This window comes from Hyperolius riggenbachi, chromosome 8 (genome assembly GCF_040937935.1).
Source record: "Hyperolius riggenbachi isolate aHypRig1 chromosome 8, aHypRig1.pri, whole genome shotgun sequence".
In the NCBI taxonomy this organism is placed as follows: Eukaryota; Metazoa; Chordata; class Amphibia; order Anura; family Hyperoliidae; genus Hyperolius; species Hyperolius riggenbachi.
Window position 1 is genome coordinate 164462036 of NC_090653.1, and position 13772 is coordinate 164475807.

The following is a 13772-nucleotide window of genomic DNA, read 5'->3' on the forward strand; positions in this document are numbered from 1 at the left end:
TGCTTGGTGCAACAGTAGTAGAGAGAAGAGGAAGTCTACCGAGGAGCGAGAGACTACAGACAGTACTGCAGCCAAGGGCCACCTGAGGAGCAAGCTAGTCCGGCTGAACTATAGTTAAAGGGCACCTGAGGAGCAGGTGATATAAGACAGTATTGCAGCCAGTGGACACCTGAGGTGCAAGTGTTACAGGCTGGGCTGCAATAAAGCTTCACTAGCTGATAAAGTGATTCAGACTATACTGCAGCCAGTGGACACCTGAGGTGCAGGTGTAACAGACAGTGCTGCAATATAGCTTCTCCAGATGAGCGAGTGATACAGACTGTACTGCAGCCAGAGGACACCTGAGGTGCAGGTGTTACAGGCTGGGCTGCAATAGAGCTTCACTAGATGATAAAGAGATTCAGACTATACTGCAGCCAGTGGACACCTGAGGTGCAGGTGTAAAAGGGAATGCTGCAATATAGCTTCACCTGAGGAGCAGGTGAATATTACAGATCCCTCACCAGTGGCTAAGCCCACTGGCAAGGCCAGAGAGGTCAGACAAGCCGAGTTGGCAACGTACGGACAGATCAGGTACAAAGACAGAAGGCTGATTCGGTATCTAGGTACAAGCAGAGTCGGCAACAGTTATCAGATAGGCAGAAGTACCGAATCAGTAAACAAGAGGGTAGTCAGGAGAGCCAGGGATCATAACAGATAAACAGTATAAATAACAATGTCCTAATCTAGGTGTGAAGTCCTTGGTTTCAACACCTGGCAACTAGACTAAAGAATGATATGCAAATCTTACAATACAATAGAACTTAAAGCTATCAACGGAATCTGACTAAGTGTGAATTCCTAGCTCCGGCCGGTTCTAACACACTGTAAGATCTGACTAGGGTCTGTGCGCTCACACGTAAGCATTCGCAACAGCAGACAACTTGCAACTGACAGGCAAGTCCTATAAATAGCCAGAGCGCTCCACAGCGCCACCCCAGTCACTCAGCCAATCCGGAGTATAGCTGAAGTCAGCTAACCGGCTTGATCAGCTGACTCCCTTTTACTAGCATAAAGGTCCTGTCGCCTGGTGCGCGCGCGCGTAGCTCTTAATCTGTGTGCACTAGAAGGACCAGGCGAACCAGCAGCATGTAGCTGTGCGGCAGAAGCCGCTGGCTGGAACGCGGAGATGGCCGTCATGCCGCTTGCCCATGCAGCGGCATCTCCGCTGTTCTTTACACAAATAAATCTGATTGGCTGTTTGTGGCTCTGCCCCTTTGTTGAATTTGAACCCCACTGACAGACTGTCAGGGATGATCTCCGACCTTAATCAGGAGTAATCACGAGTTATTACTCGTAATTCAAATTAGGATTAATTACAGCAGCTGAGTGGCGGGGATTGGAAGGGTTATTTACTCATTAATAAACTCCCCACGCTCCATATAGATCCATGTGTCCTAATAGTAGCGTTCCAAGCCTCACTGCCGTCACTTCCTTCTTCAAGACGGAAGGAGGAAGTGACGGCAGCAAGGCTTGGAACGCTACTATTAGGACGCATGGACCTATATGGAGTGCAGGGAGGACGCGGATTTATGGGTAAATAACCCTTCCAATCCCTGCCGTTTAGCTGCTGTAATTAATCCTCATTTGAATTACGAGTAATCACTGATGATTAGAGATGGGCCGAACGGTTCGCCGGCGAACGGTTCCCGGCGAACTTCGGTGGTTCGCGTTCGCCTCCCGCAGGCGAACGTTTCCGGAAGTTCGGTTCGCCCCACAATGCACTATGAGGGTCAACTTTGACCCTCTACATCACAGTCAGCAGGCCCAGTGTAGCCAATTAGGCTACACTAGCCCCTGGAGCCCCACCCCCCTTATATAAGGCAGGCAGCGGCGGCCATTACGGCCACTCGTGTGCCTGCATTAGAGAGAGTAGGGCGAGCTGCTGTCTGTCTCTCATAGGGAAAGATTAGTTAGGCTTAGCTTTTCCTGGCTGCATACCTGTTCAGTGATCCTGCCACTGCATACCTGTTCTGTGAACCCACCCACCACTGCATACCTGTTCAGTGATCCTGCCACTGCATACCTGTTCTGTGAACCCACCCACCACTGCATACCTGTTCAGTGATCCTACCACTGCATACCTGTTCTGTGAACCCACCCACCACTGCATACCTGTTCAGTGATCCTGCCACTGCATACCTGTTCTGTGAACCCACCCACCACTGCATACCTGTTCAGTGATCCTGCCACTGCATACCTGTTCTGTGAACCCACCCACCACTGCATACCTGTTCAGTGATCCTGCCACTGCATACCTGTTCAGTGATCCTGCCACTGCATACCTGTTCTGTGAACCCACCCACCACTGCATACCTGTTCAGTGATCCTGCCACTGCATACCTGTTCTGTGAACCCACCCACCACTGCATACCTGTTCAGTGATCCTGCCACTGCATACCTGTTCTGTGAACCCACCCACCACTGCATACCTGTTCAGTGATCCTGCCACTGCATACCTGTTCTGTGATCCTGCCACTGCATACCTGTTCTGTGAACCCACCCACCACTGCATACCTGTTCAGTGATCCTGCCACTGCATACCTGTTCTGTGAACCCACCCACCACTGCATACCTGTTCAGTGATCCTGCCACTGCATGCCTGTTCTGTGAACCCACCCACCACTGCATACCTGTTCAGTGATCCTGCCACTGCATACCTGTTCTGTGAACCCACCCACCACTGCATACCTGTTCAGTGATCCTGCCACTGCATACCTGTTCTGTGAACCCACCACTGCATACCTGTTCTGTGAACCCACCCACCACTGCATACCTGTTCAGTGATCCTGCCACTGCATACCTGTTCTGTGAACCCACCACTGCATACCTGTTCTGTGAACCCACCACTGCATACCTGTTCTGTTCAGTGGACCCGCCACTGCATACCTGTTCTGTTCAGTGGACCCGCCACTGTATACCTGTTTAGTGAACCCGCCACTGCATACCTGTTCTGTTCAGTGAACCCGCCACTGTATACCTGTTCTGTTCAGTGAACCCGCCACTGCATACCTGTTCTGTTCAGTGAACCCGCCACTGTATACCTGTTCTGTTCAGTGAACCCGCCACTGCATACCTGTTCTGTTCAGTGAACAGTTTGGTGTGTCAGTGTGAAGCAGTACCTTAATTACACTCCCTGTTTGATGTATACACATGCAAGATGTTTGAAAGCACTTTAGGCCTGTCATTTAGCATTCAATATGATTTCTGCCCTTAAAACGCTGCTTTGCGTCAAATCCAGATTTTTCCTGGGGACTTTTGGCGTGTATCCCACACCGCCATGCCCCCCTCCAGGTGTTAGACCCCTTGAAACATCTTTTCCATCACTTTTGTGGCCAGCATAATTATTTTTTTTTTCAAAGTTCGCATCCCCATTGAAGTCTATTGCGGTTCGCGAACTTTAACGCGAACCGAACCTTCCGCGGAAGTTCGCGAACCCGGTTCGCGAACCTAAAATCGGAGGTTCGGCCCATCTCTACTGATGATTACTCATGATTAAGGTCAGAGATCATTCCTGCAGACTGTACCAGGTTTGAGGCCTCTGCCATTAACAGTGTAAGAATGGCAGCAGATTAAATATTCCCCTTGAAAATAAATAAGTGAATTTTGATTGGCTGTTGTAGGTTCCACCTGCTTTCCTGAATATTAATTCTAGTCACCCAGTGACCAAGTGTGTCAAGTTTGAAAACCCTGCAATTAACAGTCTAAGAATGACTGCAGTTTAAATTTTGCCATTTAAAATGAGCTGCTGAAATTTGATTGGCTGTTTTATGCTCCGCCCACTTTCCCCAAATTTGTAACCTCTGTCACCAAATGACTAACTGCACCAAGTTTGGAGACTCTGGCTTTATAACTGTGAGAATGGCAGCCTTTTACATTTTTCTATTAACATGAATTGGCTGTTTGTGCTTCCACCCATTTGTGTGGAGAGGGGGGGGGGGGAGAGGTTTGGGGGGGTTGGGGGTGCAAGACCCCCAGAACATATCATCCCAGGGAGTAAGGAATCTGTATACCAAATTTTGATGCGTATTTGTATACCAAATGTTGATGCAAAATGTATTACCAATTTCAGATAAGTTGCAGTGAGAGAAATATGGAGGGAGCTAGTAGTAGCAACAGGCACCCCATCTAGCAGGAACATGGTCTTCACTTCATTTTGTAATTACAGTTTACCTCACGCTCTGTCACAGACAAAGAGATTTGGCAATGTTTTGCAAATAATTGGTGGAATTTGCAGGGGTAAGGCTGATGAGGGGAAGATAGGATGCATTGCCAGTTATTCAGTAAGCTACATCTCCAGTATGCTGGGGTGTATGGCCAGCATCAGATGGGCCCATATGCAATTAACTTTTTCTTGTGAGTTTTCTCCTAGGTGATATTTCTTAACTTTCCAATAAAACACCCTTTAAGCCATCAGAAAGCAAGAAAATACTCAAAATAATCTTGATGGTACCTTTCACCTACTTTTTGGTACTTTGTTAGTTGAAAAGTGCTGGAAAGTTATTTTAACCTCTTCAGGATCACAGGCTTTACCCCCCCCCCCCCCAAAGACCAGGCCATTTTGTGTGAAATAGGCCACTGCAACTTTAAGGCCAAGCTGCAGGGCCGCACGACACAGCACACAAGTGATCCCGCCCCCTTTTCCCTCCCACCAATAGAGCTCTCTGTTGGTGGGGTCTGATCACCTCCAGGTTTTGTTTTTTTTAATAAATATTTACTGTGTGTTTTTTAATGACATTTTTGTTTGTTTTTTTCTTATGAAAATTACCCTCCCTCCCCCATCTGCCTATCACAGCGGACCGCTTCTGAGTCCCCCAGGGGGACAGCCGTGTCACAAGGCTGTCCCCTGTACAGCGCTGCTGTAGATCGCAGCACTGTACACATTAAATAGACAGCGGTTTCACCGTCTAACAGTCTCCCGAACAGCAATCGCCGCTTGGAGACTGAAGGCGGAGCTCCGCTCCACCCACCAAGCAGGAGATGCGCGCGCACCCTGCACGCGATCTCCTGCACAAAAGAGCCCCAGGACTTTACGCCAATCCGCGTTAGGTAGTCCCGGGGCTGCCGCCGCGGCCACGCCCATCGACGTTACGCGGTCAGCAAGTAGTTAAATCGAATATGAAAAAGGTGAAAAAATGAATTGCATTTGGCCACTGGCCTCTTGTAAACTATAATACCCTACCACAGCTTTATTGTCTGGCAGCTGTTTCAGGAGAACCCACCCTTCCCACCTCCGTTCCACACCTTCTGTCTCCATCCCTTCCTTTAGGTCAAAGCCATGGTATTTCAAATTTAGAGAATGTTTTTATTCTTTTGGTTAAAAAGTGATAACTGAAAAAGACAGGGAGAGGGCACAATGACTTTGTGTCTTTGGATGATCTAGTTCTTTTATAAAAAAAAATGCTGTAGCTAAAGAAATGTAAAAAAATGAACAGCAATAACACAAATGGGTGACAGAGCGCACAAACAATGTCACAGAGTCACTTTAGGAAAGAATGCAGCTGTTTTATGAGCATCTTCTTGTAAAGAAATTATCCACAAGAAAAAGAAAGAACCACTTCTTTCAATTCTACCTTTTACTCAGGTTATATGTATCAAGGCATAATAGAAAATTATTGGTCTTTAACCACTTCAGCCTACAGTGTTGTTTCACCTTATGCATCTGAGCAACTTTCACCTCCCATTCATTCGCCATTAACTTTATCACTACTTATCACACTGAAATGATCTACATCTTGTTTTTTTCCACCACCATTTAGGCTTTCTTTGGGTGGTACAATTTGCTGATAATTATTTTATTCTAAATCTATTTTAACAGGAAAATTAAGAAAGAAATGGAAAAAAAATCATTATTTTTCAGTTTTGGCCATTGTAGTTGGAAATTAATACATGCTACCGTAATTAAAACCTATGTATTTTATTTTCCCATTAGTCCCGGCTATTACGCTGTTTAAATTATGTCCATATCACTATGTATGGCTCCGATATTTTATTTGGAAATAAAAGTGCATTTTTTCAGTTTTGCGTAGATTACTTATTACAAGTAGAGATGGCCCGAACCTCTGGTTTTCGGTGCGCGAACCGGTTTCGCGAACTTACTTTCGTGAAACGCAATAGACTTCAATGAGGAGGCGAACTTTGAAAACTAGAAAACACTTATGCTGGCCACAAAAGTGATGGAAAAGATCATTCAAGGGGTCTAACACCTGTAGGGGGGCATGGCAGAGTGAGATAAACGCCAAAAGTCCTGGGGAAAATCTAGATTTCACGCAAAGCAGCGTTTTAAGGGCAGAAATCACATTGAATGCTAAATTGGAGGCCTAAAGTGCTTTAAAACATCTTGCATGTGTATACATCAATCAGGGAGTGTAATTAGAGTACTGCTTCACACTGACACACCAAAATCACTGTGTAACGCACCGCAAACAGCTGTTTGTGTTGTGACGGCCGTGCTGGACTGGTGCGCACCATGACGAGAGTGCAGGTGATGGCGGCTTTCCAGCCCATGTGGTCGCCGGGCTGAGGTAGCTGAATGACAGAACAGTGACTGTCCAGCTGATCAAATTTGGTCTGTCCACAATGAAGCAATGACTTTAATATGATGAGTGTGCCCCCCCCCCCCCCCGAGACACTCAAGGCGGCCATTGCTTCATTGTGATACACAAGCTCCTTCACCGTGGCAAGGTAATGATCACGAAGGGGGATTGGCACATGTACATGCCATTTGTTTTGTTGTTGCAGCTGCAGTGCAGCCAGAAAAATCAGGCAGGCATGTACACGCACCAGTAAAATTATTATAGCGGCCGCTGTTAGCAGCCTTAAAAATTCAGGAATCCACCTGGAGTCCCGGACCCTGTTGGTGGTGGCGGAGAAGGCAGTCAAGCAGCCTGTGGGCAGAGGTGCTGTGTGGGGGGCGACTTAGTCTTGGGGCAGGCAGTCACACGGCGTGCAGGCAGAGATGCTGTGTGTGAGGATGGACTTAGTCTTCGGGCGGGCAGTAGGCCTCCGGGATCCATGCCTTATTAATTTTGATAAAGGCAAGGTACTGAACACTTGTGTGACTTAGGCGACTTCTCTTCTCAGTGACAATGCCTCCAGCTGCGCTGAAGGTCCTTTCTGACAGGACGCTTGAGGCAGGGCAAGACAGAAGTTGGATGGCAAATTGGGACAGCTCTGGCCACAGGTCAAGACTGAGCACCCAGTAGTCCAAGGGTTCATCGCTGCTCCCAGTGTCTACATCCACACTTAATGCCAGGTAGTCGGCTACCTGCCGGTCCAGGCGTTGGTGGAGGGTGGATCCTGAAGCGCTAAGGCGAGGCATTGGACTAAAGAATGTCCGCATGTCCAACATCACCATGAGATCACTGGAACGTCCAGTCCTTGCCTGCGTGGACATGGGAGAAAGATTACTGGCAGTGGTACCTTCATTGCATTGTGCTGTGACATCACCCTTATACGCATTGTAAAGCATACTTGCCAGCTTGTTCTGCATGTGCTACATCCTTTCTGCCTTCAGGTGAGTTGGTAACATGTCTGTCACTTTGTGCCTATACCGAGGGTCTAGTAGCGTGGCCACCGAGTACAGGTCATTCCCCTTGAGCTTTTTTATACGGGGGTCTCTCAACAGGCTGGACAGCATGAAAGATGCCATCTGCACAAAGTTGGATCCAGACGCACAATCTATCTCCTCTTGCTCTTCCTCAGTGACGTCAGTAAAGTCTTCCTCCTCCCCCCAGCCACGAACAATACCACGGGAACGTTGAGCAGCACAAGCCCCTTGCGACGCCTGCTGCGGTTGTTCTTCTGCCGCCGCCTCCTCCTCCGCAGAAACACCTTCCTCATCATCCGAGTCTGACTCCTCTTCCCCACACGACTCTTCCTCCTCCTCCCCCTTCTGTGCTGCCGCAGGTGTTGAGGAAACATCTGGTTCTGATGAAAATTGCTCCCACAACTGTTCCTGCTGTAACTGTTCCTCTTCACGCTCCTCCACAGCTTGATTTATCACTCTACGCACGGCACGCTCCAGGAAGTAAGCGTACGGGATCAAGTCGCTGATGGTGGCAGAGAGTACAGATGGCATTGCTCCGATCTGAGGCAGACACACTAAAAAATTTCCAAACCACTGAGCTCCCCTGGGGTGATGGCACTATGGTAGCATCAGCAGCTGATGTTGAAGGGCATGTTGGCTGTCTGTACATAGGTGGCGATACATGCCGCTGGACACTGCCACTGGCTGTTTCTGATGATGAGCTCCCCCTGGTTCTTTCAGGAACTCGTCTCCTCCTACTCCTCTCTGAACCCCCCTCTGAACTGTCCCCCTGTTCATCTCCTCTATTGGTAACATACGTGGGATCCGTATCATCGTCATCATCATAATCATTCTGCCCAGCTTTGCTTGCCTCAGACACCTCCAAAACTGCACCAACAGCAGGTATTTCATCATCCCCCTCCGCACATGTTACGTCCATAGTGTCGCCTAACTCAGACATATGCGGTTGTGTAACTTGCTTAGCCCTTCATCTGGTTGTAACAATAATGGCTGTGCATCAGTGATTTCCCCACCAAATAACTCCTGTGAACTGTCAAATGTAGCGGATGTGGTACTTGGGAGTAGTGCTGGTGGCTGCAGAAGATGAGGTGTTCTGTGTTAAATAGTCAACCACGTCCTGACAATTTTGGGAGTTGATGGGACGTGCCTTCTTCTGAGCACTGTACTTTGGTCCAGGGCCGCACAAAATCACATCACCACGACCTCGCACAGACCTGCCGGTTGGCCTTCCTCTGCGCCTGACTCTACCTCTGCCTCTACCTGTTTTGTCCGTTTTGTCCATAATGGGGGGGGGGGGGGGGGGGGATGAAGTGAAAAGTATGCACTGACTTGAGTAATACAATGTGCAGTCACACAGGTGCAGTTAACAGGTATGCACGGAGTGGTATATCACACTGCGTGCACTCACGTAGGTAGGTGGGTGCACTGAAGTGAACAACAGGTAAGTATATGCAGTGATGGGTATTACAATTTGCACCTGTCACACACAGACAGGTACCGGACAGGCACAGTGACACTGCCGACGCTTACGTAGGTGGGTGGGTACACAGTGAACAACAGGTAGGTATATGCAGTCGGTATTACAATGTGCACCTGTCACACACAGACAGGTACCGGACAGTCACAGTGACACTGCGTACGCACACGTAGGTGGGTGGGTGCACAGTGAACAACAGGTAGGTATATGCAGTGGGTATTGTTATAAACTGTTCTAATCACCTTGCTTCGACACCATCGTCTCACAGACTGTGAGATCACTTGACTCTCCACACCGCAAACAGGATATAGACTTTCTCAGGCTTCTTCAATGTTTACGTTATTTATTCAGGAAACAGGAATACAGATAGATACATACATCATATCCTAGCCATGCCAATCTTCATGTTGCATTACAAGCTCGTGATTAGACTCCCTGCTGGAGTCTATCAGGTACCTTCTTCCTAACTACGTTACACTAAACTACCTATGTACAGCATACATTATATCAGATTACAGAAAGGAAGAACATGCTTAGAAGTCGTCCCAGTCAGCCTTGCTAGCTAGTGCAGAAGGAAGAAGCAGAAGCAGAAGTGACCTCTCGTAGCTCCCTCAGCCTTTAATACTGACTAGGAAAGAGTTAAATATGACATCATCTTCGCCACCCCCTAGACCAGATTATTGGTGGACCCACTCGTGGTGTCATCATACACACCTACTTGATTAATAATCAATGAGGCATTTGGCCTATATGCAGGACCGTGGATGTTTAGTAAACATGGCCAATGTTTTCTGTTCCTGTGGTTGAGGTCAGAGTAGTCCGATGGCCTTCTTTTAGGAACATGTTCTCAGTATCTGCGTGTATCCTCTGCTACACGCAGACCCTGAGATGCCTCTGCCTGCATCACAAAACCTCTATTTATTTTAAAGGCATACACTGCGGACAAGCCTTCTACATAAAACTCAGGCCAAGTAACTGAGGCCTACTTAAATTATAACAATCCCCCCTAAAACGGCTTGACCCGCAGATCCCAGCGTCTGAACCTCCCAGTACCTGGTTTCTTTTCTTTTATGTTTCACTTCTCGATGTTCGTGCTCACACAACTTCTCTGCTCTCGGCGATTACCCCTGGAAGAGAGAGAGCAAGACCTCTTGGTCTTCCTGTAACCAGGCTCTCTGGGAAGGCCCTACTTCTAAGTCCCTCTATACCACATGCTCAGCATTTGCGTCACTTCCGTATCACTCACAAACTTGCATGACCACAGAAAAGTGAAACTCGTTTGGTTGTTACTCAAGGGAGCAGTGCCAGGTGCCTTCTAAAAGAACGCCTTTATACAATCAGCTCCATCACAGGTACTACTAAACCTATACCCGTAACCCTGTATATCCCTTAATTTGAAAATATCGGTTCAGGAGATTGTTTATGAGGCACCAATCTCTGGACCAGGTTAATTTGTTTTACGTAATTTTAACACGCAACCTCACCTGGATAATGATGCCTAAAGTTGTCATCCCCATCCAGACGACCAGTGGGTGTAGAAAGAACTTTGGAACCGCAGAGGCCCAGTCCGAGTGTCCCTGGAACATCACCGGAACCTTTGTCCACCAGGTCAGACTGGAACTCACCTGCTCATTTTTGTATTCTACCTCGTGAAGATCACCTGTATCATGGTGAAATCTTACCTCTAACTTAGTGTACTGTTTGTTTAACCTTTGTAACAAAATGTGGTCGTCTTGGATCAAAACCTGTTCCCCTTTGTCCCATGTCATGTTCTCTTTCAGGACGGGAACTACCCGTGAAACTTTGCACTTTAGAGTTCTCTTAACAATTTGAGAAACAACGTCATCCAACCTGGATGACTGGATCCATATGGGATCTCCGCTCCCACAATATGTTCCCCTTGGAAACTCCCCCTTATCGGAACAATTATGAGAATATACCTTGAATGTATCATTAGAACTTATGTTAAAAAAACAAACCTTTCCTTCCGCCACCGGAACTATCGGTTGGGCTTCAGGGTGGATCTTTTGAATGGTAGCCTCGCATTCTGCGTTATTGAGCCTGCAGGCTTCTTCACTAAATTTGACTTGCCCCGGCCAACGCAGGTACTTCTGCAAGAATTGCCCGCATGAGGACAACTCTACTTGCTTCACCTCCCCGTCTAGCACCAAAAAAGGTTGACCTCTCAGGTCCTGGTGTAAGACCCGGGTTGAGGTGGGAACTAAGGAAGTGGCGGTGCCTAAAGGAATGTTGCACCGTTTCCATTTGTTCACCCAAACATCTCGAAGCTGCCATGCAAAAGATCCTTCTCCAGAAAAATGAATATACCTCCCCTTGTCCAATCTCTCGCTGACAAAATATGTCCCCAGCTGTCCTGAATGGACCTCTTCCCCCCTTATGTCCTGAGGCACACTATGTACCTGAGGTCGGGAAGATTGTACTCTCTGCAATCGTTCGATTAAGAGTACCTCTTCACTTACCCAACTATCATGAGGATAAGCTGTTGCATATGGACTGTGTAATATCGTCCCCTGTTGTGACCCATGTGGTGTGAATGGGGTTCCCTGTGTGGGCTTTCCCTCCCCCGGGACCGCTCTCCCCACCCTCTTTGTCACCTGGAAATGTGGCTTGATCTCGATTTTTACTTCTTGTTTCGAGAACCACCCACCCTCGGCTTTCCAGCCTTTACGTGTGTAAAGTTGTTTCAGAGGCACTCTCTGTTGGTAGCTCCAGAGTGTGATGTTGTCCCCCGCGTCTCTCCGGCAGGAGAATTGACGCCTCCTACTCGTTCCTCTCCAATCTGGAACCATCTCACTCTGCATAACCAAGACAAGGTACCCCTGAATCACACACTCCACCTTTTGCACGTACCCATTGTACTGCAATGTACCTTTTAACAAACCTTTGGATCGGTGCGTCGATTCTGGGAGTGTGGTATTAAATAGCAGATTTACACTGCCATTCAATCCCCACTGCCCGCACACCTGACCCTTCAGACCTTTCACCCCCATTGTGCCATGAAATTTGTTTTCTCCTGGCACAAGTGCTCTTTCCCTCCATCCCTGCTTGGTCCATCTGTGCCAATCAGAGGGAGGTGTGAAAGGATCAGTACCTTTGTCACCCAACATTAACATGCTTGGGCCTTGCATTCTCATTAACCCCTTATTATACATGAGAATGTCCTCTCTTCGTTCTCCTAGGACGGAATGGCAACCTAGGATCACCATCAGCATGGTACTCTTCATTATAAAAGCACCACCTTGGGAAAGAAAAACATTAGCACTTTGCATTATGCTTTGCTCAGACAGTTTTGTTAGTCTCTTTCCGATCTCCGAAATCTCGTGTTTTAGTCTCTTTCCGATTTCAGGAATCTCGTGTTTTAGTCTCTTTCCGATTTCAGGAATCTCGTGTTCCTCCAAGCTTAGATTGGCATCTGGAACCTTTCGCTTATCCGACTGATATCTCCATCCTTGCTGCCAGCACTGCAGCTGTCTCCATTCCATATTGCCAAACACCTGAAATCGAAATACAAACAAATCAATTCTTATTAATGATTTGGGATTCGCCCTGCGGCTTGTACTCTTTACCCTTTAAAATGATCAATATATACCGTAATTGATCTCGTTGTTTTATGGTTCTCATGAACTCTGTTTACTCTTATTGGTAGATTGGAGTTAAACTTCACCCCCCTACCTCAGTACTATCCTCAGTACTTACCTGTTTAAAATATGCTCCCGCGGACTTCACCTTTGGAAGCTCGCTTCACCTTTGGAAGCTCTCACCCCATTGCAGCTCACTCCACATCCCCCCTCATCTGTCCATGCGCGGCCGTCGCATGCACAGATTACGGATGCCACACCTGATGCTGCTTTGCAGGTGAGCCTGCAATGCTCTTACTCATTATCGCATTTACTTATCTAGAACTTCCTTCCTTATAACAGGTATTACAATGTGCACCTGTCACACACAGACAGGTACCGGACAGGCACAGTGACACTGCGTGCGCTCACATAGGTGGGTGGTTGCACAGCGAACCATATTAAATACTGGAGAACAGGTTATTTAATGTGCATTTACCCCTTTAAGGGGGAGAAAAGGGTGCCAATATCCTTAACAACCAAACAAGGGAACCAATTTCTCACAATGCTTCATAATTTATTGATTCAGTATACAAACCCCGCAATAAACAACCCCTACCCCCCTAAAAACAATGCCTATATTGAATTGGAGCGCTCCCCATTCACACCAACACATGCACATGCAAAATTAAGGCCTAGTCAGCACAAACAATGCTCAGTTTGAATAGCAGTTCAAGATCTATCTAGTTTTCTTTGCAAAATCACATTTATCAATGGAATTCTGTTTGAGATCTAGGCAGTTTAATTTCCGCATCACAGTTCCATATATTGTTTTAATCTTCCAAGGAAATACTAATGTCCATGGACTACACCTTCCTCTACAATGGGCTGCACTCTCACAGCATGGTTAGGGCTCCCTTGAGCTTTCTTAATCATGCATAGTCCTTATATGATGCTTATTCCAATGCTGCTCAGCAGCACTCACCCCCTCATGTCATGTCTCGTCTCTTATAAGATCATCTCAGCGCTTGTGGACTTGTGTCCGCGGCGTCCCGCGACTTCCTCTGCCATCACTGAATGATACTCCACGAGTTGAGAGGTAGTCTTCTCTGACCGGCCAGACTTGCTA